Consider the following 27,172-nt stretch of genomic DNA (forward strand, 5'->3'; position numbering starts at 1 on the left):
TCAACACTTGATAAGTGACACCCACAAAGTTATACCATTCACAAGACAGATAATGATCCACAAAACCATGGCACAGACAATGGCTCGCAGTTCTCTCGTGTACCAAAGGTGAAGGTAAATGGATTGAGGATATACCATCACAAAAAAGGTGCATATATTCTCAGACACCCTCTTAGCTTCAGAATGGTGTGGATAAACAACCCCATGAGTAAATCTGCAGCGAGAACATAATATAAATTTCCCACTATTTTTCTGGATTAACAGAAAAAAGAGAGAACAAAATTAAATATCACTAACTTAAAGGAAAAAAGCATCAATATTAAATATCACTAACTTTAAAACAAAAAAACAAAAAAACAAAAAAAAAAAAAACATCAATTTTTTTTATGTTTGAAGATAAAGTCAATTTTTAGAATTATTCATGGGCATCACATCTATTTCTGTTACTCATGCACATCCCTGATTTGGGGAAAGAATCCCCCCTGTCAAATACATTAAGGTTTAAGACCACGAAGTAATATTGGGGACTGTTTGGCTTGAATTATTAGTTAACAGATCATTTGATTCAGATTTGGTTTGAGAGTCTACTTGTCAAGCGAAGCTAAGGAGACTCTTGAGACAAAAGAAAATTTATACACCAGGTGGAGGAGATATTCTCAATATATTTGGAAAAAAGAAAGAGAAAAAAAGAATTACATTAATATCAATTCATTTTAATAGTGTAGTATACATATTTTTTTTATCAATCTAAAAAGTACCGATAACTTGAATTCTTAATTATTGAATTAAAACGTACTATCACATCCTCTTAATCAAATAAATGACAATATAAATTTACATTAACATTAATTTAGGCTCTTAAAATTGAAATTGAAGAAAATTAAGAGATGTTAGTAAAATACATTTTTAAGCAAACACTTTTTTTTTTTTTTTTTCTTAACATAAATGATAAATATATTCCTAACATTTGATTTTTTTTTTTATTTATAAATTGAAAACACTTTATACAATTTCTCTTTGAAAGTGCTTTTAAACGTAGGGTGAGTTTGATTTTAATGTGTTCTAAATTCTAACCCAACCAACACTGTTTTTATGCAAAGTAGTAAAAATAAGTAGCCTTTTGGGTCAGCTCGGCCCATTTGGATGAATTACAAAAGTAGCCCTCCGAACAGTAAAAGTTTCCTCCTAGGACCAATATATTTGAAACAGATCAATAGCATCTAATTAATTTCTGCTGATGAAATTGGATGATTCAATTTTATTATATCATGTTTGGGATTCTAATTTGATTGACCGAGGCAATTACCACATGTTACTGTAATTGTACTTGTTTGGTGATTTATAACTGCATAAAAGTCTAGTGGTACCAGTTATGTAATATAGGTCCCACGTCCAAAAAGTGTAAGAAGTGATGAGAAAATTATTTCTATAAAAATACTACATGCACAACATAAAAAAAAACATCATTGCGCTGAGGGCAATGACACAGCTTGTGAGGTCTTAACCGAGGCGTGTCAATTGCTGGTTGAAAACTATTTCCCTCTTTATTGATCTCTTTGGCTTGGTTCCGCTCGGCTACTGAGAATTTTTGAAAGGGCTCCCTTTTTGGGTAAAGCTCTACAATTCTGAGTTCTAAACTTTAATTCAAGGAAAAACACACACCAACTAAATTTTCACCTAAAAATCACAAAATTCCTGAAAAAAAATTGTTTTTTTTATTTAAAATTTTATATAAGAGGGTAAAAAGATATAAAAATTCTTCTCCTTTACAAAAAAAAAAAAATGTTAAAAAAGTAAAAAAAAAAAAAAAACGTCACCCTACCTATCATTTTTTCATTACACCAACCATAAGGATCATAAAGTACAATTGACTTAAATAAAAGGAACACGAATAATGGACCTGGGCCATCTATTGACACGTTCGATACAAATGGAAGTAACGTGGTTGTGGGCATGGTAGATCCTTTTATTAGGTGCATGATGCATTGGTACTAGCCCGACCAACATTGTTATGCAAAGTAGCCTTTTGGGTCAGGTCGGCCCATTTGCATATTTCAGGACTTTTCTGCTGAGAAGTCTAGATGAAATTGGATATTATAGATGATTCAATCTTATTCCTGTTGGGACTCTAATTTGATTGACCGACACAAATTTATACATGTTAATGTAGTTGTGTTTTTATTATAATTGTTAGATGATCTTGAACTATAACACAAGTCCCATATCGAAAAAGTATAAGAACTTAAAAAAAAATTATAACTATAAAAACACCACATTGGAAGATTTATAAAAAACATCTTTGCGCTTGGGGCAATGACGCAGCCCGTGAGGTTTTAACCGAGGCGCGTCAATTGCTGGTTGAAAACTATTTCCTTTTTTTATCGCTCTCTTTGGCTTGGGTTCTGCCCGGGCTATCGAGAATTTTTGGAAGGGCTCCCTTCTTGGGTAAAGCCCTACAATTCCGAGTTCCAAACTTTTATTCAAGCAAAAACCAAAAATCACACACCCATTATATATTTTGTCAAATTCAATTCACAAGAACATACATTAAGATTTCATCATGGTATCTTCTGGGCGATAATACCCTTTTCTACACACTCCGTAGCTACCTATGGAGAAAGATATATATATAATTCATGTTTCAAAGTTTTCTTCGAACTTGCATGTGGTTCGAATAACGAGAAGTGTGATACGGACAATACCGATGAAAACAAATGTATTACTGTAGTAGTTAAGAAAATTAAACTTGCTTGCCTTTGAATTCAACCAGTGAATTTGATCTCCCATCCATAGTAAAATGTAGGACAAGCCTTCCCATTTAAGCTTCATATTGCACCATGGTAGTATTAAAGGCAACAGGCAGAAGAACCATTCAAAGTACTGCACCGTGAATATCAAAAGAAGATATCAGAAATTCCCATCCAAAGTATGAGCCCATAATTTCAGAAACAAAATTACTTCTGGAAGCAGATAAGAGTGATTTTTCACGTAACAAGACTCGATAGTCCGATTTTCATTTTTAATTAGAACTAAAATAAGAAGGCAAAAAGAGATTTCAATTTCAGTGACAGTACAAGGCAGAGTGTTGAATTCACATACCTTGTTAAATGCTAGAAATGCTACCGTCTGCACAAAGAAACAGAATGGCAAATCCTGAGTGAAGCAGAGAATAAGAACTAGCTGAACAATAAGTTAAGGCAGAAAACATGAGTTTCTCTGATATTGGAAACTCATGGTTGTAGCGTAGATAGATGTGATAAAAATATATGGAAAATTTGTCTTGGATCTGAACGGGTAAGGTGGAATAGCAGAGCCTCATGCAAGAATTCCAAATTATATAGATAGAAGAAAAACCCAGTACAAAAGACAGCCACAGCCGACATAATTCTCTCTCTTGAAAACATGTTTTTCAAAGCAACAATAAATGGCATGGACAGTAACTCCCATGCCACTTAAGACTCTGGGCTGACTTAACTTTACAAGAATTCCAATCCATAAGGACAGGCTTCTGAATAGATTGAGAGTGGCAAGGATCAAGAACTAAGCTGATAGGAAGAGCATAGATTATAGGATAGATTCTAAAATGGACAAGACGCCCATACCAAAACGCAGCTTGTAAAATAGTATGTGTAAACCAATAAACATGATACAAAGAAAGTTAGGAATTATAATTATGCATTTATAATGACATGAAAGGAAATCTGTATTTGGTGCTTTAACCAAAGAGAGTGTCTAAAACTTATATCTAATGATTATATCATTTTTAACAAGATTATCCATAACAAACACCATTGAACAATATAAAGCTTCCACACCAACTTCCCCCTTCCATGCCACGATGGAGAGAAGCCTAGTATTCTTAACTGAACCTTAAATACTTTCATATTCCAAGAGCTTCGAGACGTATGAAGCACGGACACGGCGATACGGCAAATCTCAAAAAACATAGGACATGGACACGGCAAGGATACAACAATAAAATAATAATATAATTTATTATTATATATGTAAAATTAATTTTTTGTCATAAATATAATACATTTAAATTCAACCCACCACATTTTATGTTTCTTTCCAAACAAATTAAGGATTTCATTGAAATACAAAGCAGTAACTTAATATCCAAAAGCCAACCAACTTTATTCTTGTAGCCAAACAAATGTAAAAGAGACCAAAGTCACTGAGCCCTTTTCTTATAGCCAAACAAAGCGTACAAGAGAAAAGATTATAATCTTTTCTCTCTCTGCCGTTGCTCTCTCATTGCTATCATCTCTCTTATTTCAACTTTAGACGCCTATTTAAATCAATACACAGTCATACACACGCCTGTTTAAATCGATACACGCAGAGATATACACAGCCATATATATCACAAACATATATGTATGTATATCGTGTCTACATCCTCTGTCCAAAAATACCTCCTAAGTCAGAATACCGTAGCCGTGTCCACTGACGTATCCTCCGGCGTTTTGCAGTTTCCAACGGCGTGTCCGATCGGAAGAAAAGAGATAAAAGGGTTGAACACGTTTACAGCATGTCGGACACGTGTCCGACACTGATATGGCACCATGGTTTGCCATGTCAGTGCTTCATAGTCTGAGACCATGTGTACTTTACAAGGCTACATTTCTTCATTTCAAACAATGGGAGTTTTACATACAAATATTTATAGAGCAAAAGAACAGCCTCCTTAAGGATTCTTAAGCATTTGAAAAAGATGGAATATTTAAGGATCGTTTTTCCTCCTTGGATTCTTTGAGAGGATCCTCTCCAAATATATCTTCCCGTCTGCGTCATTTCTTTTGGATCTAATTTTGGTGGCTAGTTTGCTAAAAGATAGCGAGCTGCAAATCAATGCTAAGGAATTTTCCTATTGTTTGATAAAGAAAACTTTATGAGAGAGATTATTTGGATTTGACAAGAAAAAACTTCTCCCTTAGCTGTGTGAGGCCTCTTGGTTTACTTTCCAAACATGATTCACATGTTGGCATAGGCCAACTCATGTATAACAAGTATTTATATCACATTTAACAAACAGGTATCTCAAGAAACCACTGCAACAATACTTCAAAAGTTGGTATAAAAAAGTAGAAGTTATACCCTTCACGAGACAGATAATGATCCAGAAAACCATGGCACAAACAATGGGCTCACAGTTTCCTCAGGTTCCAATGGTGAAGGTAAATGGATTGAGGAGCCATACCATCACGGAAAAGGTGCATAGTTTCTCAGGCACCCCTCTTAGCTTCAGAGTGGTGTTGGTAAACCACCCCACAAGTAAAATCTGCAGCGAGAACATAACACAAACTTCCCACTAATTTTCTGAATTAACAGAAAAAAAAAAAAAAAAAAAAAAAACATCAATGTTTTCCATTCATGTTAGAAGGTAAAGTCAGATTTTAGAATTATTTATGGGCATCAAGCCTCTCTGTTACTCATGCCCATCACTAATTTAGGGAAAGAAATCCCCCTCCCCCTAAGAGGGGTGGGGAGAAGAAGCAATTTTGTATGCAGAAATCGAAAGGGTACAAAACTTAGCAGCTCATGCATATTTATATCCCCCACGTATTTTGGCATGATTTGAAGTTCGAACAATAAAAGAACAGATCATTACACAGTTATTCCCTGACAGCAACCATTACTAGACAATAGTATCTCAAAATTAGGAGTTGGACAGGCTGATACATCATGCTTATCAAACAATGGGAAATTCAGGATTCCTTCATAATTTTAAGTTTAGCAAATATAATTTCTGTGTTGTGATAACTACATCTTTAACAAATCATGTAAAGAATCTATTTTTCTGTCTTCAAAAATACTCTACCTGAAGCCGAGAAGAGAAATTTTCCCACGAACGATGGATTATTGAATATGCAATAAGAAGTGCAATCAAAGGTGAGTACCGATATGTAGAACATTTGTATGGGGACTTTCCAGAGGCCATCAAAGAAGCAGCATCAGAAAAGACAAGGTAATCAACATCTGTATATGAGTGTCCTGCCATTTCACCATAAAGAAAAGAGTGAAAGAACTGCAGAGAAAAGAAGTGGGAACAAAAATTCAATGATGGCATTGCTGCAAGAAAATAAAGACCCATACAATTAGTTCAATTTGAATCTTGAATATCATGCTGGTTCAGAGGAAATAAGAAATCTTATTCAATTTCCATTCAGGTTTGAAGAGAGTCAGATTTTTGAAATAAATATATATATAAAATCCAAGGGAAATCTCCAGAAAAGGTGCACGTGACACAAGAACATTAAACAGATCCTACTGTACATATCAATGAGGAACATTTGAGCAAAGCCCAACACTTCAAAAAACCAACCTATCAAACAAAGTTAAAAATCATGCAAACAATACGTTTTTCATGTTTCTTCGAAAAACACAATCTATCCATACCATGAAATACTATACCTGAACCTGAAAAGAGAAATTTCCCCCATGATTGATGGGTTATTGAATTTGGCATAAGAAGAAATGCAATCAAAGGTGAGTACCGATATGTATAACATTTGTACGGGAACTTTCCAGAGGCCATCAAAGAAGCAGCATCAGAAAACACAAGGTAATCAACATCTGTATATCTGACCTCCATGTGAGTGTCTTGCCATTCACCATAAAGAATTAAAAAGAGTCGAAGAACTGCTGAGAAAAGTAGGGAATGAAAATTCATTGATGCCATTGCTGCAAAAAAAAAAAAAAAAAAAAAAAAAAAAACAAAAAAAAAAAAAAAAACAAAAGAAAAAAAAAAAGAAAGAAAGAAGAACCCATATGGTTGGTTCTATTTCCATCTTGAATATCATGCTGGTTCAGAGGGAATGAGAAAAGTTCCATATTAACTTCATATAGATCAAAATGCTAAAATGACTACTCAATCATTCAACAAAATTAGCCTTCACCCATCCATTATGATAGCTCAATCTTTGATTCCAGACCATAAGGGACAGATATCATATCATAGGAAAACGACGATATGGATATATACCCTTCAAACATAGACCATGAAAAGCACATCACAATAAAATTTGATAATGTATCAACTGAAATAAATTGTGCACTAGCAAGGACTTACATAACCGAGGCTCAGGAGCCAGAGGTTAGGGTTGGACTCCCATAACCTTACTTAAAGTCTAGGAAGCGCGGACACACCTAAAAGGGCAAAGAATCCGTGTCAGACACAGACACGCCCTGACACGTGTCGGACACGCCAAAAAACGTGTCTGAACTTTCTTTTTTTTTTTTGAGAAGTAAGGCACTTGGGGATTTTAAGAAAGTTTTAGAAACAAAGCTACGTTGAAGTGTAAATATGAGGAGGGTCATTGCATAATTAGTTAAAAGTAGTTGTTTTCCAAAACAATTTAATATTAAACAATTAGATATTTATGCTTATATTTTAGTTCAAATGTTCAAACTCTTGCACGACCATTCTCATTCTCCCACCAACCAAGCTTAGCTTCCGGTGGATGCTCTCTCTCTCTCTCTCTCTCTCTCTCTCTAATTCTTTATCCTCCTTTTTTCTTTCTTCTTCTTCACAAACCCTAGATACTTCTTCTTCTTCTTCTTTTTTCCTTTCACAACAAAATTCTTTTTTTCTCCCTTATACCTTTTCCCTTTTGTTTCCATGAACTTTTTCTCTTCTATGAGTTTTTTGTAACTAAGCCCTATTTCTTTTTCTAACAAAACCCTAATCCTTTTTGTTTCTTTGTTTACTTCTCTTTCTTACTCTTTCTATCATTCTCTCTTATTCCCGGCAAGGCACAATTTTTTTTTCATTATTAGGTTGATAAAAAATAATATTACTCTTAATTTCTTAAAGTAAAAAATCATATATATATATATTTTTGGCCATATCCGTGTCCTAATTTTTTAGGATTTGTCGTGTCGTTGTGTGTGTCGTGTCGTATCCGTGTCCCTGCCTCTTAGCCTGAGGTACATTAGTTGTGCATGAATATGTGCATCTTTGGCTATTAGAGTCGACTCAAAATGGCATTAATACAACTTGAAAAGAAAAATATAACAAAGAAGATGAAATTTACTAGAGCTGTATAAACAACTAACGTGAAAAAAATAGTAATAATAAAAAAAGAAAAAAAATTAAAAAAGAAGACTATAAATCAAAGTATATGATACAGTGATAGCTTGTTTTCCTTCCTCACAGCACCAAGAAAATACAGCCGATGCCCATTAAACTTTTTAAATAATTATTGGACTAAATCATAAGTTACAAACTTTCATCCATATTTCAAGGTATAACCTTATAAGGAATTAATTGGCAATTATACTAATTTGACTCTAATCACCATCCCCTTTCTGAATCTTTGCTTTCTATGTCGCAATATCAGATACTAAAATTCTCTAATGGGCACAGGGACTAGAGACTTTAATAGTAGAAAAGTTATGACACAGCAGCACAATCATAGATTGCAGATAGGAGGAGGGGTGGTCGGTCTTATTAAGTATCGCAAAAAAATCAAGAAAAGAGAAAAAGATCTATTGTTATTGCCTTGGTCAGAACTGAAAACAAGGAAAACAAAAAGACCCATTCCAGTAGGCCACAATAGGATGCATTGACAACCAAAGTTCCACCATGCACATTAACATCTAAGGGAGGAAAAAAATGAACCAATGGGCCATAAGCCCAATGGTATAACCTCTCTTCCCTCAAAGGGGAGGCGAGGATTTTGACTCCGTAGTGCGTAATTTGTAAAATGTGTGTAAGTACTTACCTAACCAAAAAAAGAAAAGAAAAAATGATTTCAAATGATATCATGTTTATCAAAAGAATCAAACTGTACCAATTTGATTACTCTGCAAAGTAAAGCTAAAAGAAGTTTCTCAGACATTAGAATCAAACACAAGATATTAATGCATGTAGAGATTAGCTGAGGCATTTAATCAAACAGTTTATGTACAGTCTTATTATTGGGAATCAAAGAAAAAGCTTGGAACACTCAATGGTGGATGTAAATGGATTGAGAGCCATACCATCACAGAAAAGGTGCATAGATTCTAGGCACCCCTCGTGGCTTCAGAATGGTGTGGATAAACAACCCCAAAAGAAAATCTGAAGCGAGAACAAATTTTCCATTCACGTTTGAAGATAATAAAATAAAAGGGAAATCTCCAGACAAAGGTGTACATGGCATGAGAACAGTAAACAGATCCTACTGTGCATATCAATCAGGAACACTTCAACAACCAACCTATCAAACAAAGTTAAAAATCATGCAAAGAATACATTTTTTTTTGCGTTTCTTTAAAAGACACAATCTATCCATACCATGAAATACTATATCTGAAGCAGAAAAGAGAAATTTTCCCCATGAGCGATGGGTTATTGAATTTGGCATAAGAAGAAATGCAATCAAAGGTGAGTACCGATAAGTAGAACGTTCCGACATGTTTTCAGGTTGACCTTTCTGCAAGATGGAATAGGTGACTTCTTTGTGAACAATGGACTGTGCGTGTGAAGTACTTGGGGACTTTCCAGAGGCCATCAAAGAAGCACCGTCAGAAAACACAAGGCAATCAACATCTGTATATGAGTGTCTTGCCATTCACCATAAATAATTAAAAATAGTCGAAAAGAAGTAGGGAATGAAAATTCAATGATGGCATTGCTGCAAGAAAATAAAGACCCGTACAGTTAGTTCAATTTGAATCTTGAATATCATGCTGGTTCAGAGGAAATGACAATAAGTTCCAGATTAACTTCATACATATCAAAATGCTAAAATGACTACCCAAGCATTTAACAGATTTATCCTTGACCCATCCATTATAACAGTTCAATCTTCGATTCCGGACCACTAGGGAGTGATATCAAGTCAGATACATGATATCATATCATAGGAAAACAATGATATGGATATATTCCCTTCAAACATAAACCATGAAAAGCACATCACATTATATTTTGATATAGTATCAACTGACATAAGTTGTGCACTAGCAAGGACTTACATGACAGTGGACCAGGAGCCATACATTACAGTACTTGACTCCCCTAACCTTACGTGAGATTCTGAGAACATTAGTTGTGTGTGAATACGTACATCTTTGTGTAGTAGTTTTGACCCAAAATCGCTTTAAGACAACTTGAAGAATAAAATGAAACAAAGAGAGAAATTTACTAGCACTTTATAAACAACTAACGTCAATAAATGAAAAAATAACTATAAATCCAAAGTATATGATAGCTTGTTTTCCTTCCTCAAAACCAGCACCAAGAAAATACAGCCAATGCCCATTAAACTTTTTAAATAATTATTGGATTAAATCTTAAGTTACAAACTTCAATCCATATTTCATGGAATAAGGAATTAATTGGCAGTTAAACTAATTTGACCCAAGTCAGCTCCCAGTCTCAGAATCTGTGCTTTCTATGCCACATTATTTCATACTCAACTTCTCTAATGGACACAGGGACCAATGACATTAATAGTGAAAAAGTTAAGACGCAGCAGCACAAACATAGATTGCAGGTAGGAGGGGTGGTCGGTCTTATTTAGTATCACAAAAAAAATTAAAAGGAGAAATGAAAATATTGTTTTTGCTTTGGTCAGAACTGAAAACACGGAAAACAATATGACCAATCCCAGTGGGCCACAATAGGAATGGATTGACAACCCAAGTTCCATCATACCAAAAGCATTTCTCATATACTAGAAGCAAACAAAAAGATATTAATGTATGTAGAGATTTTGGCCATCCCTTGGAAAAATTATGGCATCACGATTCACGGATTGTGTAGAAGGAAATAGGAGCATCGCGTAAATGCTTATAGTTCTGTAATTCATGAACTAGTTATCAAATACCAAAAAAAAAAAAAAAAAAGTTAAAATTTAATGCTTAACGTTTCATATCAAGTTTGCGACAACCGTAATTGAATTACACCCTTTTGTTAAGGCTTACATTTATTTCAACACAAAAATGCTCCTCCCATTTCTGGGGTTATGATCCTTCAATTGTTGTCTTTGGGCATTCGTCAAAGTTATCGTATCATCATACTCATCTTCAACATAATCCCATTAGATCATATGAGAGAAAAATAGTCTTCATCTTCACATACAAAAAATCATAATTTTCCCCATAAAAAATGGGAAGTGCAGATTGTTGGGCTCCTTGATTTTGTTTGTTTGTAGTCGCCATCACCGTCGATCTTCTTCGGGGTTTGCTTTCCCGTCAATAAGCTTCACGCCGAGTTTGTTCTTGATTGGAATCAAGCTCTGACACCACTTATGTTGGCCGTAGTTTCAACCAACAATATGTTTTCTATGTGAAGAGAAGAAGAAGGAATGAAGAAACAAATATTTTTCTGTATTGTATTGAATTGAGTTCTACTACAAACCTCTTAGACGATACATGTACACACTTGAAACATGCATACACTTTTTTTGTTTTTTTGGTAAGTTGAAACATGCATACACTTAATACATGTATAAATCCAAAAGACATAATGAACATACATGGCATTAAATTTAATTTTAACAACTAACATACATTTTTTACCCAATGACTGAAAAAATACTTTATTACTTCTAAATATCAATGAATACAAAAGTTAGGGACCACTGAGAACATCATAAAATTAAATATAAGCATATTTCCATTGTTTGAGAACATAATCGAAAAAATAAAGGAGTACCAGAAACATTTACAATTATCAAAATTTTAGGTTTGCTTGATTTGTCAATCAAAAAGGGAATTCTCAATAACTCATCAAATAGAAAACTATTTTCAACAATTCTATGAAAACAAGCCTTTTCTTAACAAAGTTTTTAGAAAACAGCTATCTGAAACAGATTTACTACTACATATAAAAGATCATCTTTAAAACACCAAAAAGAAATTATCAAAACAGCATTAGCAAGGGCTATAAAAAAAGGTGGAAAAGTAAAAAGTCAGAGAATTAGTTACCCCACGACATAATCCATATCAGGAGATAGTAAGCTGTCAGCTAGATAAGCTTCGGTGGAGAGAGCATAACCTTTCAGGTTGATTCTCTGTTCCTCCTGGTCAACTCGTTTAGAAACTCGCATTTTCACCACATTAAAAATTGAACTTATTTCAATACCATTTCCATTGCCATCTCCGGCGGTACCCAATTCATGCCAAATCAAGTAGAACAAATCACCACGAAAATGAAGAAATAGCGGTTGACCATTGCTGATATCATAAAACGCAGGACTCAAACCTTCAATATATCCTCGGGCATACATTTTGTGATCCAAATCATATGCAAGTAAGCCTCCACCTCCCCAAACACTAACCCAAATCCAGTACAAAGTATTTTCAAACAATATAGCTCGGCTTCTACAGAGATCATCTTCTAAAATCTCAACCTCTGAATATAGTGTTTCCCAAGAATCTAATCTCACATCACAGGCAACAAGGAAACTAGAATAGATCGAGCCCAATGTAATCCTTTTAGAATCATCGTCACAAACTGCAAACCACCCGCGTTTCGGAAGACACAGCGGCGAAGGTTGAGCCATGAATTTCATTGTATTATTGCTTGGGTTGAAAACCTCCCAGATGGGATATCCAACGCCGTCTCCTTCTTTATTCAATACGGTAAGGATGTAAATCTTACCATCAACAGTTACGGCCTCAATGTACGACCGTGGAACGTCCATGGCCGAACAAGTAAGAATCTTCCACTTGCTGAGCGAGGAGATGTTGCCACATAAATTGTTTGCGTCCGTAGACCTAACGGAGCAACAATGACCGAATCTGTATACAGTGGAGCCCATAACCACGTAGTGGCTCGACCGTGTACTCTCATACCTAGTCAGGCCGATCGGATTGATCTACGTGGTCTTCCTTCTTCTTTCCTTCCAAGTGCAAGTGTGATAGTCGTCGTTGTCGTCCTTGTTTGAAAATTTTATTTCGTACCAATTTATGTCGTCTTTGGAGCGTCCAGTGCGACGCGCGCGAAGATAGACGGTTTTTTCGACTGTTGCAATTGCCATTGCCATTGGCATCAATGAATCGTCGTCGCCGTTCTTCATCGGGTATGGAAATGTCGATCTAGGGTTTTGAAGGTAGGAGACAGAAGTGAGTCGTCGAAGTTCGAATTCAGCCTTTGGGTTTAGGGTTTAGCAGGTTAATAATGTAAAGGGTTAATTACAACGACACCCCTGAGGTTTGCTATATTGACAGCCATATACAATTTAGCTATTTTTTGAACAAATACACCCCTTAGGTTTACAAACTTGAACAATGACACCCCATTTTAAAAAAACAAAGCCAAACACAGCCTTAAGTGACATGAAATGTCTAATATGCCCTAAGATATATTTTAATCCTCACCTAAAATGACCAAACTACCCTCGCAACTCATTTCTCTCTTTCAACATCTCATTATCTCATCTCATCTCATCTCTCTCTCTCTCTCAACTTAGTTCCTCCTCTTCTTCCACACCCTCCCAATCCGTAAATCAAACCCAAAATTCTCTCTATCTCACACACACACACACAGTATCTCTCAAACCCCCATCTCAAACCCCTAATCTCGATTCTTGCTCGCCGATTCCATGTCGCAGTTCCTCTCATGGCCGAGCCCTCCACCGGCTGAGCCGCCCGCTGTCATCAAGTGTCGGGGAGTTGGGTTTTAGATTCGTGTGATGGGTGACTATCTCGATTCGAAAAGCACTTTTAGGACGACGGCCGGCGAGCAAAATGGAGTGCTCATCCAGTGGAGAGCTTGACTGTGGATAAATTGGTCGTGGAGGACTCGCAGCAGCCGGTGAAGGCTTGGCTGGTGAGGGCTCGGCCGTGTTTAAGATGGCCTTGGCTGTGGGCGACGGGAAAACAGCCTCGGTTGTGGGCGACGGGCTGTAAACACTGAACACCGGTGAATAGCTTGGCTGGATAAAATCGGCGGGATTGACTTCGAAACGGCGATGAAGGGCGCGGTTGACTGACAGCGGCGGTGACGGGCGTTGACTCGTCCGAGTTGGACTTGGTGGTGGCAGAGCTCGGATGTGGTGAGCTAGGTTGGTTCAGCTCGGCGGTGGTGGCGATGGCTGTGAGTAAACGATGGAGGAATGGATTGCGGTTATGGATGGCTCGGATGAGGGCAATGGCGGGACGGTGATGGACTCGATTGTGGGCCTGTGGTGGCTTGATGGACTGCGGCTGTGGATGGCTTGGATGAGGGCGACGACGAGACGGTGATGGGCTCGTGGCGGCTTGATGGACGGCGGGGAAGAAAGGCTCACAGAATGAATGGGAAGATCTAAAAATTATAAGAAGAAAGGATATTTTGATGAGGGTAATTTGGTCATTTTACATGGTCAAAGGGTAAACATGTATTTTCATCATATTTGGGGTGTCATTGTTCAAGTTTGTAAACCTAGGGGGTGTTTTTGTCAAAAAAATGGCTAAATTGTATATGGCTGTCAATATGACAAACCTCAGGAGGTGTGGTTGTAATTAACCCTAATGTAAATGTCTTTTCTTTTGTTTTTTATATTAAAACTTTTCAAATAATTACGTTTATTTCAACACGACGTTGTATAAATGAGTTTGGATTGATTTTAAACGAATTCGGGTCATAAACGAGTTGAAATTAACTTGTTTATTTAATCGTGCCGAGTTACAATTGAAGGGTTTGACATGTGTGACCCGTTTAACTTTACATGTCAGAATAATGAATATGACATATGTAATATGTCTCTTGTTTAAATCCAATTATTATAAACAGCTAAGTCATTTTAACATAAATATTTGGACTAATTGTGACAATTTTTTTTCTAGTCACTGTTCTCATTTTTAAATAAAACTATCATTTAAATCCTTTCTCATTACCTTTTCGTATCTCCTCCCTCAATCCATATACATGTAGTATATATATATTTTACTGTCTTTATTTCTTTCATTCATTTATTTCCTTTTTTTTTTCTAAATTGTTGCCATTAGCCTTTTTTGGGTCATTCCATTCATTTTTTTTTTTTTTTAAACAAGAACAAATAAGACAGGGGAATGTTCATCAAATTAGAAAAATTTTTATTAAACCAAATTGTTATTAAATTTTAAACAAGAACAAATAAGAACACGAAAATGTTCATCAAATCTGGAAAAAAATTTAGAAACAGGGGAATGTTTACCAAATTTGTTATTAAGCTATAACAATTTAGAAAAAAATAAGAAAAAAAAAAATGAAAGGAATAACGGAAAAAAGGCTAATGGCAACAATTTAGAAAAGGGGGGGGGGGGGGGGGGGGAATAAAGAAAAAAAGAAAAAAAATAAAGGCAATAAAAAATATAAATATACTACAAGTATATGGATTGAGGGAGGAGATACAAGAGGTAATGAAAAATGATTTAAAGGGTAGTTTTGTATTTAAAATGTGAATTTTGTTTTAAAGTATGTAATATTTTTCACGTTCCTTGAGCATGGAGAAAGAGTAATTAATGAGAGTTAAAGTAGCCAATGAGAAGAGCGTTGCTTTGCATTTCTCTTTATTATTTGATTGAATATTAAATGCCTCGTTTTGATAAATAGATCATTAAACGGATTTATTAAATGGGTCGAGTTTGAATTTACTTATTTAGTAGACACGATTATGACCCACGAACATGAATTGCCATCCCTATATGGTGCACATACTTGGAAACAACAATTTAGCTGGGGCATTTAATCAAACAGTGGATGGATACACTTATTTAACAAAATCAATAAAAAATAATAATAATTAAAAAAGAAAAAAAGAAAAAAAAGAAGCTAGCCCAGTGAGGCTTCAGCAATGAGCTCCTACAATTTCAAGGTAAGATGTAAACAGTCTTAAGATATTTTTTATTTTAAACCCACACAATAGAGCAACCTCAACACCCTCACAAAACAAACAAATAAAAAAGAAAAAAAAAGAGTAAAAGGGGATAAATTTATGTGTTGTGGAAGGAGACAACTTCTCAATGGATATAGATTTGGTCCAACACCACATTTTATGACGGCATTAATTGAAGTTTTACATGCAATACACTAAAAGCAACAATTCAAACAAGTTCTAATTACAAAATTAAGAACATCAATAAGAAAATCACAGTATCAAAGACGATAAACCTCTTTTTTTTTTTTTCTTTTTTTTTTTTTTGTGGCTTTAAATTCGATTGAATAATAAAAATTCAGGAAATAAATAAATAAAAACCAGTGACCATTAGCCTTTGCGAAATCTCTCAGTACTGTCTTTGATTCATAGCCTCGTCTTCATGCTCATCTCCTCTATATCATTTACAGTCCGCAAACATTGAGAATAAGATTTGTAGATCTTTGTGTCTCACTCCAAAAGTCCATTTCAGAGATGGTTTTGGGCATCAAAGAAAAAGATTGAAACGCTCAATTTCTTAAGCAACAAACAACTGAACTCTTATGTTTTTTTCTTTTCTTTTTTAGAATATTAATATAACAATATTCGTCGAATCATTTCATAAAACAATTACTAAAGAAAAATAGGTTAAAATCATAAAATTCTCATTACACCATTATCCTTTTTGTAGTGACAAATCTTGTATGTGTTCCTAAGAAAAGGAATTTGTCCATTTTTTTGGGTCTCAAAGACGTGCATCAAATTTATCATGTATCCCACCCTTAATAGGGTTATAAAATGTCGAAATTGATTTTATTATTCAATATTAAATTTAATGCATGATGCAATTTGGGTCAGCTCGGCCCATTTGAATGTATTACGCTACAAAAGCAGCACCCCGGACATGAAAAGTTTCCTCCTAGGACCAAAATATTTGAACCAGATCAATAATAGTCTAGGACTTTTCTGCTGAGAAGTCTAAATGAAATGGGCGATTATGGATGATTCAAATTTATTATGCCTCGATTCTAAGTTGGTTGACCGACTTGTTAATGTAATTGGACTTGGTAACAGCTATGTAACATAAGTCCCACATCGGAAAAGTGTTAGAAGACAAAAACACCATATAGAACTCCAATTCACAAGGACAGGCTTCTGATAGATTGGAAGTGGCGCGGATCAAGAGCTAAGACACAACATAAATGCACAAGAAGCTCATACCAAAATACAGCTTGTAAATTATTACCTGTAAACCACAAAATACAACATAAAGAAAGGAATTAAAATTATATATTTATAATGACACGAAAAGAAATCTGTATTTGTGCTTTAACCAAAGAGAGAGTCTAAAACTTATATCTAAAGCTTCACGTCTCAGTATCACAAAGGAGAAGTCGCTCAATGAGCATTCTTTTGCAATATTCTTGTTATTCTTGTTAGTACTAGCCTCTTTGAGATGTTTAAGGATGTTTAAGCATTTGAACAAAATAATCCATTCAAGGATAATTTTTCTTCCATATTTAAGGATGTTTAAGCATTTGAACGAAATAATCCATTCAAGGATAATTTTTCCTCCATATTTAAGGATGTTTAAGCATTTGAACGAAATAATCCATTCAAAGGATAATTTTTCCTCCTTGGACTCTTTGAGATCGAGGGTTCTCTCTTAATATAACTCCATCATTTCTTTTGGATCTAACTTTGGCGGCTAATTTGTTAAAGATCGAGAGTGGTAAATCAATGCTAGGGAGTCAATTCTGATTAATAATAAACTGGCATCTCAAGAAACCACTCCAGCAATATTTCAAAAGTTGGTACAAAGAAGTAGAAGTTTGTAGGGGTTCTTTTTGATCAATGTAATAAACAAATGAGTAATGGTGATATCAAAGGTACAACTATGAGGGAAAAGAGAGAGATGCTTGGTGTAGGAGGAGGAGAAGAAGACCAATCCTCAAGATTGAGATGGTGGTAGGGCAAGTATACAATTTCTTATGACAACTCCCTATTTCTAGTTGTTTATTCTTTCGTAGGATAGTGCTATTTATAGGCCATATTTCATTGATCATTAACCAGTGGTCTCATTTGTGCATGGTTTCTTGCACGGCTCCCAGTTAGGATCACATGGGTAGTCCTAAGGGTCTATAGGAGACTGAAGGGTCCAATCCCCTCATCGAGCCTTGCACTATGTTGCTTCTCCCCCAGTTAGGGCATTAAATGTTGCTTGACCACCGGTTGGTCGAACCTGACACAACATTAAATATGATTTTAAGGTTTGTTGTCATAATATGTATAATTCCATCATCTTGTTAATTGGGTCTTACTAAGAGCGAATGCACTTCTTGACTTCTCATCCACCAATTCAAGATCCTCCTAAGTTTCCCAAATTTAGATCCCTTACAGCTGCGAAGGCCTTACCTTCGCTTCATGCTATGCATAGACCTGTGGCATTTTGATGGCGAGCTCTCTGGGGCTCCAATCTTTCGATGTGTTACGGGCGTGGTGTGGTACCTGAGCTTAGGGTGCTCGAGGGTTGGTCCCTCGAGGCTTAGTAAGCCTGATGCGATACAAGGACTTGAGGTGCTAAAGGGTTGATCCCTTGAAGCTTGATAGGCGTAGTGTGATACCAGGACTTGAGGTGCTCGAGAGCTAATCCCTCGAAGCTTGGTGGGCCTGGTGTGATACCAGGGCTTAGGGTACTTGAGGCTTGGTCTCTTGAGGCTTGGTAGGCCTGGTGTGATACTAGGGTTTGAGGTGCTCGAGGGTTGGCCTCAAGGCTTGGGGGCCTAGTGTGATACCAGAACTTGGGGTGCTCGAGGGTTGACTCTCAAGGCTTGGTGAGCCTGGTGTAATACTAGGGCTTGAGGTGCTCGAGGCTTGGCGCTCGAGACTTGGGGGGTCTGGTGTGATACCAGAGCTTGGGATGCTTGAGGGTTGATCCTCGAAGCTTGGTGGGCCTGGTGTGCTACCGAGGCTTGGTGGGCCTGGTGTGCTACCAGGGCTTGGGGTACTCTAGGCTTGGTGGGCCTAGTGTGATACCAGGATTTAGGGTGCTCAAAGGATGGTCCCTCAAGGCTTGGTAGGCCTGGGGTGCTACCAGGTCTTGGGATGGTCAATGGATGGTCCCTCAAGGCTTAGTGGGCCTGGTGTGCTATCAGGTATTGGGGTGCTTGAGGGTTGATCCCTTAAAACTTTTGACTTTTCAACCTTAATTAGAATTGTATTGACTTATCAACGTGCCACATCAGCACTTGATAAGTGACACCCACAAAGTTATACCATTCACAAGACAGAAAATGATCCACAAAACCATGGCACAGACAATGGCTCGCAGTTCTCTCGTGTACCAAAGGTGAAGGTAAATGGATTGAGGAGCCATACCATCACAAAAAAGGTGCATATATTCTCAGACACCCCTCTTAGCTTCAGAATGGTGTGGATAAACAACCCCATGAGTAAATCTGCAGCGAGAACATAATATAAATTTCCCACTATTTTTCTGGATTAACAGAAAAAAAAGAGAACAAAATTAAATATCACTAACTTAAAGGAAAAAAGCATCAATATTAAATATCACTAACTTTATTAGAAAAAAACATCAATTTTTTTTCTGTTTGATGATAAAGTCAATTCTTAGAATTATTCATGGGCATCACATCTCTTTCTGTTACTCATGCACATCCCTGATTTGGGGAAAGAATCCCCCCTGTCAAATACATTAAGGTTTAAGACCACGAAGTAATATTGGGGACTGTTTGCCTTGAATTATTAGTTAACAGATCATTTGATTCAGATTTGGTTTGAGAGTCTACTTGTCAAGCGAAGCTAAGGAGACTCTTGAGACAAAAGAAAATTTATACACCAGATGGAGGAGATATTCTCAATATATTTGGAAAAAAGAAAGAGAAAAAAAGAATTACATTAATATCAATTCATTTTAATAGTGTAGTATACATATTTTTTTTATCAATCTAAAAAGTACCGATAACTTGAATTCTTAATTATTGAATTAAAACGTACTATCACATCCTCTTAATCAAATAAATGACAATATAAATTTACATTAACATTAATTTAGGCTCTTAAAATTGAAATTGAAGAAAATTAAGAGATGTTAGTAAAATACATTTTTAAGCAAACACTTTTTTTTTTTTTTTCTTAACATAAATGATAAATATATTCCTAGCATTTGATTTTTTTTTTTTTATTTATAAATTGAAAACACTTTATACAATTTCTCTTTGAAAGTACTTTTAAACGTAGGGTGAGTTTGATTTTAATGTGTTCTAAATTCTAACGCAACCAACATTGTTATTATGCATAGTAGTAAAAATAAGTAGCCTTTTGGGTCAGCTCGGCCCATTTGGATGAATTACAAAAGTAGCCCTCCGAACAGTAAAAGTTTCCTCCTAGGACCAATATATTTGAAACAGATCAATAGCATCTAATTAATTTCTGCTGATGAAATTGGATGATTCAATTTTATTATATCATGTTTGGGATTCTAATTTGATTGACCGAGGCAATTACCACATGTTACTGTAATTGTACTTGTTTGGTGATTTATAACTGCATAAAAGTCTAGTGGTACCAGTTATGTAATATAGGTCCCACGTCCAAAAAGTGTAAGAAGTGATGAGAAAATTATTTCTATAAAAATACTACATGCACAACATAAAAAAAACATCATTGCGCTGAGGGCAATGACACAGCTTGTGAGGTCTTAACCGAGGCGTGTCAATTGCTGGTTGAAAACTATTTCCCTCTTTATTGATCTCTTTGGCTTGGTTCCGCTCGGCTACTGAGAATTTTTGAAAGGGCTCCCTTTTTGGGTAAAACTCTACAATTCTGAGTTCTAAACTTTAATTCAAGGAAAAACACACACCAACTAAATTTTCACCTAAAAATCACAAAATTCCTGAAAAAAAATTGTTTTTTTTATTTAAAATTTTATATAAGAGGGTAAAAAGATATAAAAATTCTTCTCCTTTACAAAAAAAAAAAAAATGTTAAAAAAGTAAAAAAAAAAAAAAAAAACGTCACCCTACCTATCATTTTTTCATTACACCAACCATAAGGATCATAAAGTACAATTGACTTAAATAAAAGGAACACGAATAATGGACCTGGGCCATCTATTGACACGTTCGATACAAATGGAAGTAACGTGGTTGTGGGCCTGGTAGTTCCTTTTATTAGGTGCATGATGCATTGGTACTAGCCCGACCAACATTGTTATGCAAAGTAGCCTTTTGGGTCAGGTCGGCCCATTTGCATATTTCAGGACTTTTCTGCTGAGAAGTCTAGATGAAATTGGATATTATAGATGATTCAATCTTATTCCTGTTGGGACTCTAATTTGATTGACCGACACAAATTTATACATGTTAATGTAGTTGTGTTTTTATTATAATTGTTAGATGATCTTGAACTATAACACAAGTCCCATATCGAAAAAGTATAAGAACTTAAAAAAAAATTATAACTATAAAAACACCACATTGGAAGATTTATAAAAAACATCTTTGCGCTTGGGGCAATGACGCAGCCCGTGAGGTTTTAACCGAGGCGCGTCAATTGCTGGTTGAAAACTATTTCCTTTTTTTATCGCTCTCTTTGGCTTGGGTTCTGCCCGGGCTATCGAGAATTTTTGGAAGGGCTCCCTTCTTGGGTAAAGCCCTACAAAAACCAAACTTTTATTCAAGCAAAAACCAAAAATCACACACCCATTATATATTTTGTCAAATTCAATTCACAAGAACATACATTAAGATTTCATCATGGTATCTTCTGGGCAATAATACCCTTTTCTACACACTCCGTAGCTACCTATGGAGAAAGATATATATATAATTCATGTTTCAAAGTTTTCTTCGAACTTGCATGTGGTTCGAATAACGAGAAGTGTGATACGGACAATACCGATGAAAACAAATGTATTACTGTAGTAGTTAAGAAAATTAAACTTGCTTGCCTTTGAATTCAACCAGTGAATTTGATCTCCCATCCATAGTAAAATGTAGGACAAGCCTTCCCATTTAAGCTTCATATTGCACCATGGTAGTATTAAAGGCAACAGGCAGAAGAACCATTCAAAGTACTGCACCGTGAATATCAAAAGAAGATATCAGAAATTCCCATCCAAAGTATGAGCCCATAATTTCAGAAACAAAATTACTTCTGGAAGCAGATAAGAGTGATTTTTCACGTAACAAGACTCGATAGTCCGATTTTCATTTTTAATTAGAACTAAAATAAGAAGGCAAAAAGAGATTTCAATTTCAGTGACAGTACAAGGCAGAGTGTTGAATTCACATACCTTGTTAAATGCTAGAAATGCTACCGTCTGCACAAAGAAACAGAATGGCAAATCCTGAGTGAAGCAGAGAATAAGAACTAGCTGAACAATAAGTTAAGGCAGAAAACATGAGTTTCTCTGATATTGGAAACTCATGGTTGTAGCGTAGATAGATGTGATAAAAATATATGGAAAATTTGTCTTGGATCTGAACGGGTAAGGTGGAATAGCAGAGCCTCATGCAAGAATTCCAAATTATATAGATAGAAGAAAAACCCAGTACAAAAGACAGCCACAGCCGACATAATTCTCTCTCTTGAAAACATGTTTTTCAAAGCAACAATAAATGGCATGGACAGTAACTCCCATGCCACTTAAGACTCTGGGCTGACTTAACTTTACAAGAATTCCAATCCATAAGGACAGGCTTCTGAATAGATTGAGAGTGACAAGGATCAAGAACTAAGCTGATAGGAAGAGCATAGATTATAGGATAGATTCTAAAATGGACAAGACGCCCATACCAAAACGCAGCTTGTAAAATAGTATGTGTAAACCAATAAACATGATACAAAGAAAGTTAGGAATTATAATTATGCATTTATAATGACATGAAAGGAAATCTGTATTTGGTGCTTTAACCAAAGAGAGTGTCTAAAACTTATATCTAATGATTATATCATTTTTAACAAGATTATCCATAACAAACACCATTGAACAATATAAAGCTTCCACACCAACTTCCCCCTTCCATGCCACGATGGAGAGAAGCCTAGTATTCTTAACTGAACCTTAAATACTTTCATATTCCAAGAGCTTCGAGACGTATGAAGCACGGACATGGCGATACGGCAAATCTCAAAAAACATAGGACATGGACACGGCAAGGATACAACAATAAAATAATAATATAATTTATTATTATATATGTAAAATTAATTTTTTGTCATAAATATAATACATTTAAATTCAACCCACCACATTTTATGTTTCTTTCCAAACAAATTAAGGATTTCATTGAAATACAAAGCAGTAACTTAATATCCAAAAGCCAACCAACTTTATTCTTGTAGCCAAACAAATGTAAAAGAGACCAAAGTCACTGAGCCCTTTTCTTATAGCCAAACAAAGCGTACAAGAGAAAAGATTATAATCTTTTCTCTCTCTGCCGTTGCTCTCTCATTGCTATCATCTCTCTTATTTCAACTTTAGACGCCTATTTAAATCAATACACAGTCATACACACGCCTGTTTAAATCGATACACGCAGAGACATACACAGCCATATATATCACAAACATATATGTATGTATATCGTGTCTACATCCTCTGTCCAAAAATACCTCCTAAGTCAGAATACCGTAGCCGTGTCCACTGACGTATCCTCCGGCGTTTTGCAGTTTCCAACGGCGTGTCCGATCGGAAGAAAAGAGATAAAAGGGTTGAACACGTTTACAGCATGTCGGACACGTGTCCGACACTGATATGGCACCATGGTTTGCCATGTCAGTGCTTCATAGTCTGAGACCATGTGTACTTTACAAGGCTACATTTCTTCATTTCAAACAATGGGAGTTTTACATACAAATATTTATAGAGCAAAAGAACAGCCTCCTTAAGGATTCTTAAGCATTTGAAAAAGATGGAATATTTAAGGATCGTTTTTCCTCCTTGGATTCTTTGAGAGGATCCTCTCCAAATATATCTTCCCGTCTGCGTCATTTCTTTTGGATCTAATTTTGGTGGCTAGTTTGCTAAAAGATAGCGAGCTGCAAATCAATGCTAGGGAATTTTCCTATTGTTTGATAAAGAAAACTTTATGAGAGAGATTATTTGGATTTGACAAGAAAAAACTTCTCCCTTAGCTGTGTGAGGCCTCTTGGTTTACTTTCCAAACATGATTCACATGTTGGCATAGGCCAACTCATGTATAACAAGTATTTATATCACATTTAACAAACAGGTATCTCAAGAAACCACTGCAACAATACTTCAAAAGTTGGTATAAAAAAGTAGAAGTTATACCCTTCACGAGACAGATAATGATCCAGAAAACCATGGCACAAACAATGGGCTCACAGTTTCCTCAGGTTCCAATGGTGAAGGTAAATGGATTGAGGAGCCATACCATCACGGAAAAGGTGCATAGTTTCTCAGGCACCCCTCTTAGCTTCAGAGTGGTGTTGGTAAACCACCCCACAAGTAAAATCTGCAGCGAGAACATAACACAAACTTCCCACTAATTTTCTGAATTAACAGAAAAAAAAAAAAAAAAAAAAAACATCAATGTTTTCCATTCATGTTAGAAGGTAAAGTCAGATTTTAGAATTATTTATGGGCATCAAGCCTCTCTGTTACTCATGCCCATCACTAATTTAGGGAAAGAAATCCCCCTCCCCCTAAGAGGGGTGGGGAGAAGAAGCAATTTTGTATGCAGAAATCGAAAGGGTACAAAACTTAGCAGCTCATGCATATTTATATCCCCCACGTATTTTGGCATGATTTGAAGTTCGAACAATAAAAGAACAGATCATTACACAGTTATTCCCTGACAGCAACCATTACTAGACAATAGTATCTCAAAATTAGGAGTTGGACAGGCTGATACATCATGCTTATCAAACAATGGGAAATTCAGGATTCCTTCATAATTTAAAGTTTAGCAAATATAATTTCTGTGTTGTGATAACTACATCTTTAACAAATCATGTAAAGAATCTATTTTTCTGTCTTCAAAAATACTCTACCTGAAGCCGAGAAGAGAAATTTTCCCACGAACGATGGATTATTGAATATGCAATAAGAAGTGCAATCAAAGGTGAGTACCGATATGTAGAACATTTGTATGGGGACTTTCCAGAGGCCATCAAAGAAGCAGCATCAGAAAAGACAAGGTAATCAACATCTGTATATGAGTGTCCTGCCATTTCACCATAAAGAAAAGAGTGAAAGAACTGCAGAGAAAAGAAGTGGGAACAAAAATTCAATGATGGCATTGCTGCAAGAAAATAAAGACCCATACAATTAGTTCAATTTGAATCTTGAATATCATGCTGGTTCAGAGGAAATAAGAAATCTTATTCAATTTCCATTCAGGTTTGAAGAGAGTCAGATTTTTGAAATAAATATATATATAAAATCCAAGGGAAATCTCCAGAAAAGGTGCACGTGGCACAAGAACATTAAACAGATCCTACTGTACATATCAATGAGGAACATTTGAGCAAAGCCCAACACTTCAAAAAACCAACCTATCAAACAAAGTTAAAAATCATGCAAACAATACGTTTTTCATGTTTCTTCGAAAACCACAATCTATCCATACCATGAAATACTATACCTGAACCTGAAAAGAGAAATTTCCCCCATGATTGATGGGTTATTGAATTTGGCATAAGAAGAAATGCAATCAAAGGTGAGTACCGATATGTATAACATTTGTACGGGAACTTTCCAGAGGCCATCAAAGAAGCAGCATCAGAAAACACAAGGTAATCAACATCTGTATATCTGACCTCCATGTGAGTGTCTTGCCATTCACCATAAAGAATTAAAAAGAGTCGAAGAACTGCTGAGAAAAGTAGGGAATGAAAATTCATTGATGCCATTGCTGCAAAAAAAAAAAAAAAAAAAAAAACAAAAAAAAAAAAAAAAACAAAAGAAAAAAAAAAAGAAAGAAAGAAGAACCCATATGGTTGGTTCTATTTCCATCTTGAATATCATGCTGGTTCAGAGGGAATGAGAAAAGTTCCATATTAACTTCATATAGATCAAAATGCTAAAATGACTACTCAATCATTCAACAAAATTAGCCTTCACCCATCCATTATGATAGCTCAATCTTTGATTCCAGACCATAAGGGACAGATATCATATCATAGGAAAACGACGATATGGATATATACCCTTCAAACATAGACCATGAAAAGCACATCACAATAAAATTTGATAATGTATCAACTGAAATAAATTGTGCACTAGCAAGGACTTACATAACCGAGGCTCAGGAGCCAGAGGTTAGGGTTGGACTCCCATAACCTTACTTAAAGTCTAGGAAGCGCGGACACACCTAAAAGGGCAAAGAATCCGTGTCAGACACAGACACGCCCTGACACGTGTCGGACACGCCAAAAAACGTGTCTGAACTTTCTTTTTTTTTTTTTTGAGAAGTAAGGCACTTGGGGATTTTAAGAAAGTTTTAGAAACAAAGCTACGTTGAAGTGTAAATATGAGGAGGGTCATTGCATAATTAGTTAAAAGTAGTTGTTTTCCAAAACAATTTAATATTAAACAATTAGATATTTATGCTTATATTTTAGTTCAAATGTTCAAACTCTTGCACGACCATTCTCATTCTCCCACCAACCAAGCTTAGCTTCCGGTGGATGCTCTCTCTCTCTCTCTCTCTCTCTCTCTCTCTAATTCTTTATCCTCCTTTTTTCTTTCTTCTTCTTCACAAACCCTAGATACTTCTTCTTCTTCTTCTTTTTTCCTTTCACAACAAAATTCTTTTTTTCTCCCTTATACCTTTTCCCTTTTGTTTCCATGAACTTTTTCTCTTCTATGAGTTTTTTGTAACTAAGCCCTATTTCTTTTTCTAACAAAACCCTAATCCTTTTTGTTTCTTTGTTTACTTCTCTTTCTTACTCTTTCTATCATTCTCTCTTATTCCCGGCAAGGCACAATTTTTTTTTCATTATTAGGTTGATAAAAAATAATATTACTCTTAATTTCTTAAAGTAAAAAATCATATATATATATATTTTTGGCCATATCCGTGTCCTAATTTTTTAGGATTTGTCGTGTCGTTGTGTGTGTCGTGTCGTATCCGTGTCCCTGCCTCTTAGCCTGAGGTACATTAGTTGTGCATGAATATGTGCATCTTTGGCTATTAGAGTCGACTCAAAATGGCATTAATACAACTTGAAAAGAAAAATATAACAAAGAAGATGAAATTTACTAGAGCTGTATAAACAACTAACGTGAAAAAAATAGTAATAATAAAAAAAGAAAAAAAATTAAAAAAGAAGACTATAAATCAAAGTATATGATACAGTGA

At 35.5% G+C, this 27,172-nt stretch overlaps 4 non-coding genes and 2 pseudogenes across 4 annotated transcripts; 4 read left to right on the top strand and 2 right to left on the bottom strand.

Moving 5' to 3' along the window:
- On the bottom strand, positions 1-6,931 carry LOC132316307 (GPI mannosyltransferase 1-like; annotated as a pseudogene).
- LOC132267738 (U4 spliceosomal RNA) lies at positions 1,463-1,617 on the top strand. The gene has a single exon (XR_009469081.1). It is a non-coding gene; the product is annotated as a U4 spliceosomal RNA (small nuclear RNA).
- Positions 2,296-2,453, top strand: LOC132267718 (U4 spliceosomal RNA). Its single transcript, XR_009469062.1, has one exon. It is a non-coding gene; the product is annotated as a U4 spliceosomal RNA (small nuclear RNA).
- Positions 6,932-13,698: 6,767 nt separating the features above from the next.
- On the bottom strand, positions 13,699-25,953 carry LOC132316308 (GPI mannosyltransferase 1-like; annotated as a pseudogene).
- On the top strand, positions 20,501-20,655 carry LOC132267741 (U4 spliceosomal RNA). The gene has a single exon (XR_009469084.1). It is a non-coding gene; the product is annotated as a U4 spliceosomal RNA (small nuclear RNA).
- Positions 21,337-21,494, top strand: LOC132267719 (U4 spliceosomal RNA). Its single transcript, XR_009469063.1, has one exon. It is a non-coding gene; the product is annotated as a U4 spliceosomal RNA (small nuclear RNA).
- Positions 25,954-27,172: the final 1,219 nt, after the last annotated feature.

This window comes from Cornus florida, unplaced genomic scaffold (genome assembly GCF_030987335.1).
Source record: "Cornus florida cultivar Cherokee Brave unplaced genomic scaffold, ASM3098733v1 CherokeeBrave_3.0.0_Hap2_Chr07, whole genome shotgun sequence".
NCBI lineage: Eukaryota > Viridiplantae > Streptophyta > Magnoliopsida > Cornales > Cornaceae > Cornus > Cornus florida.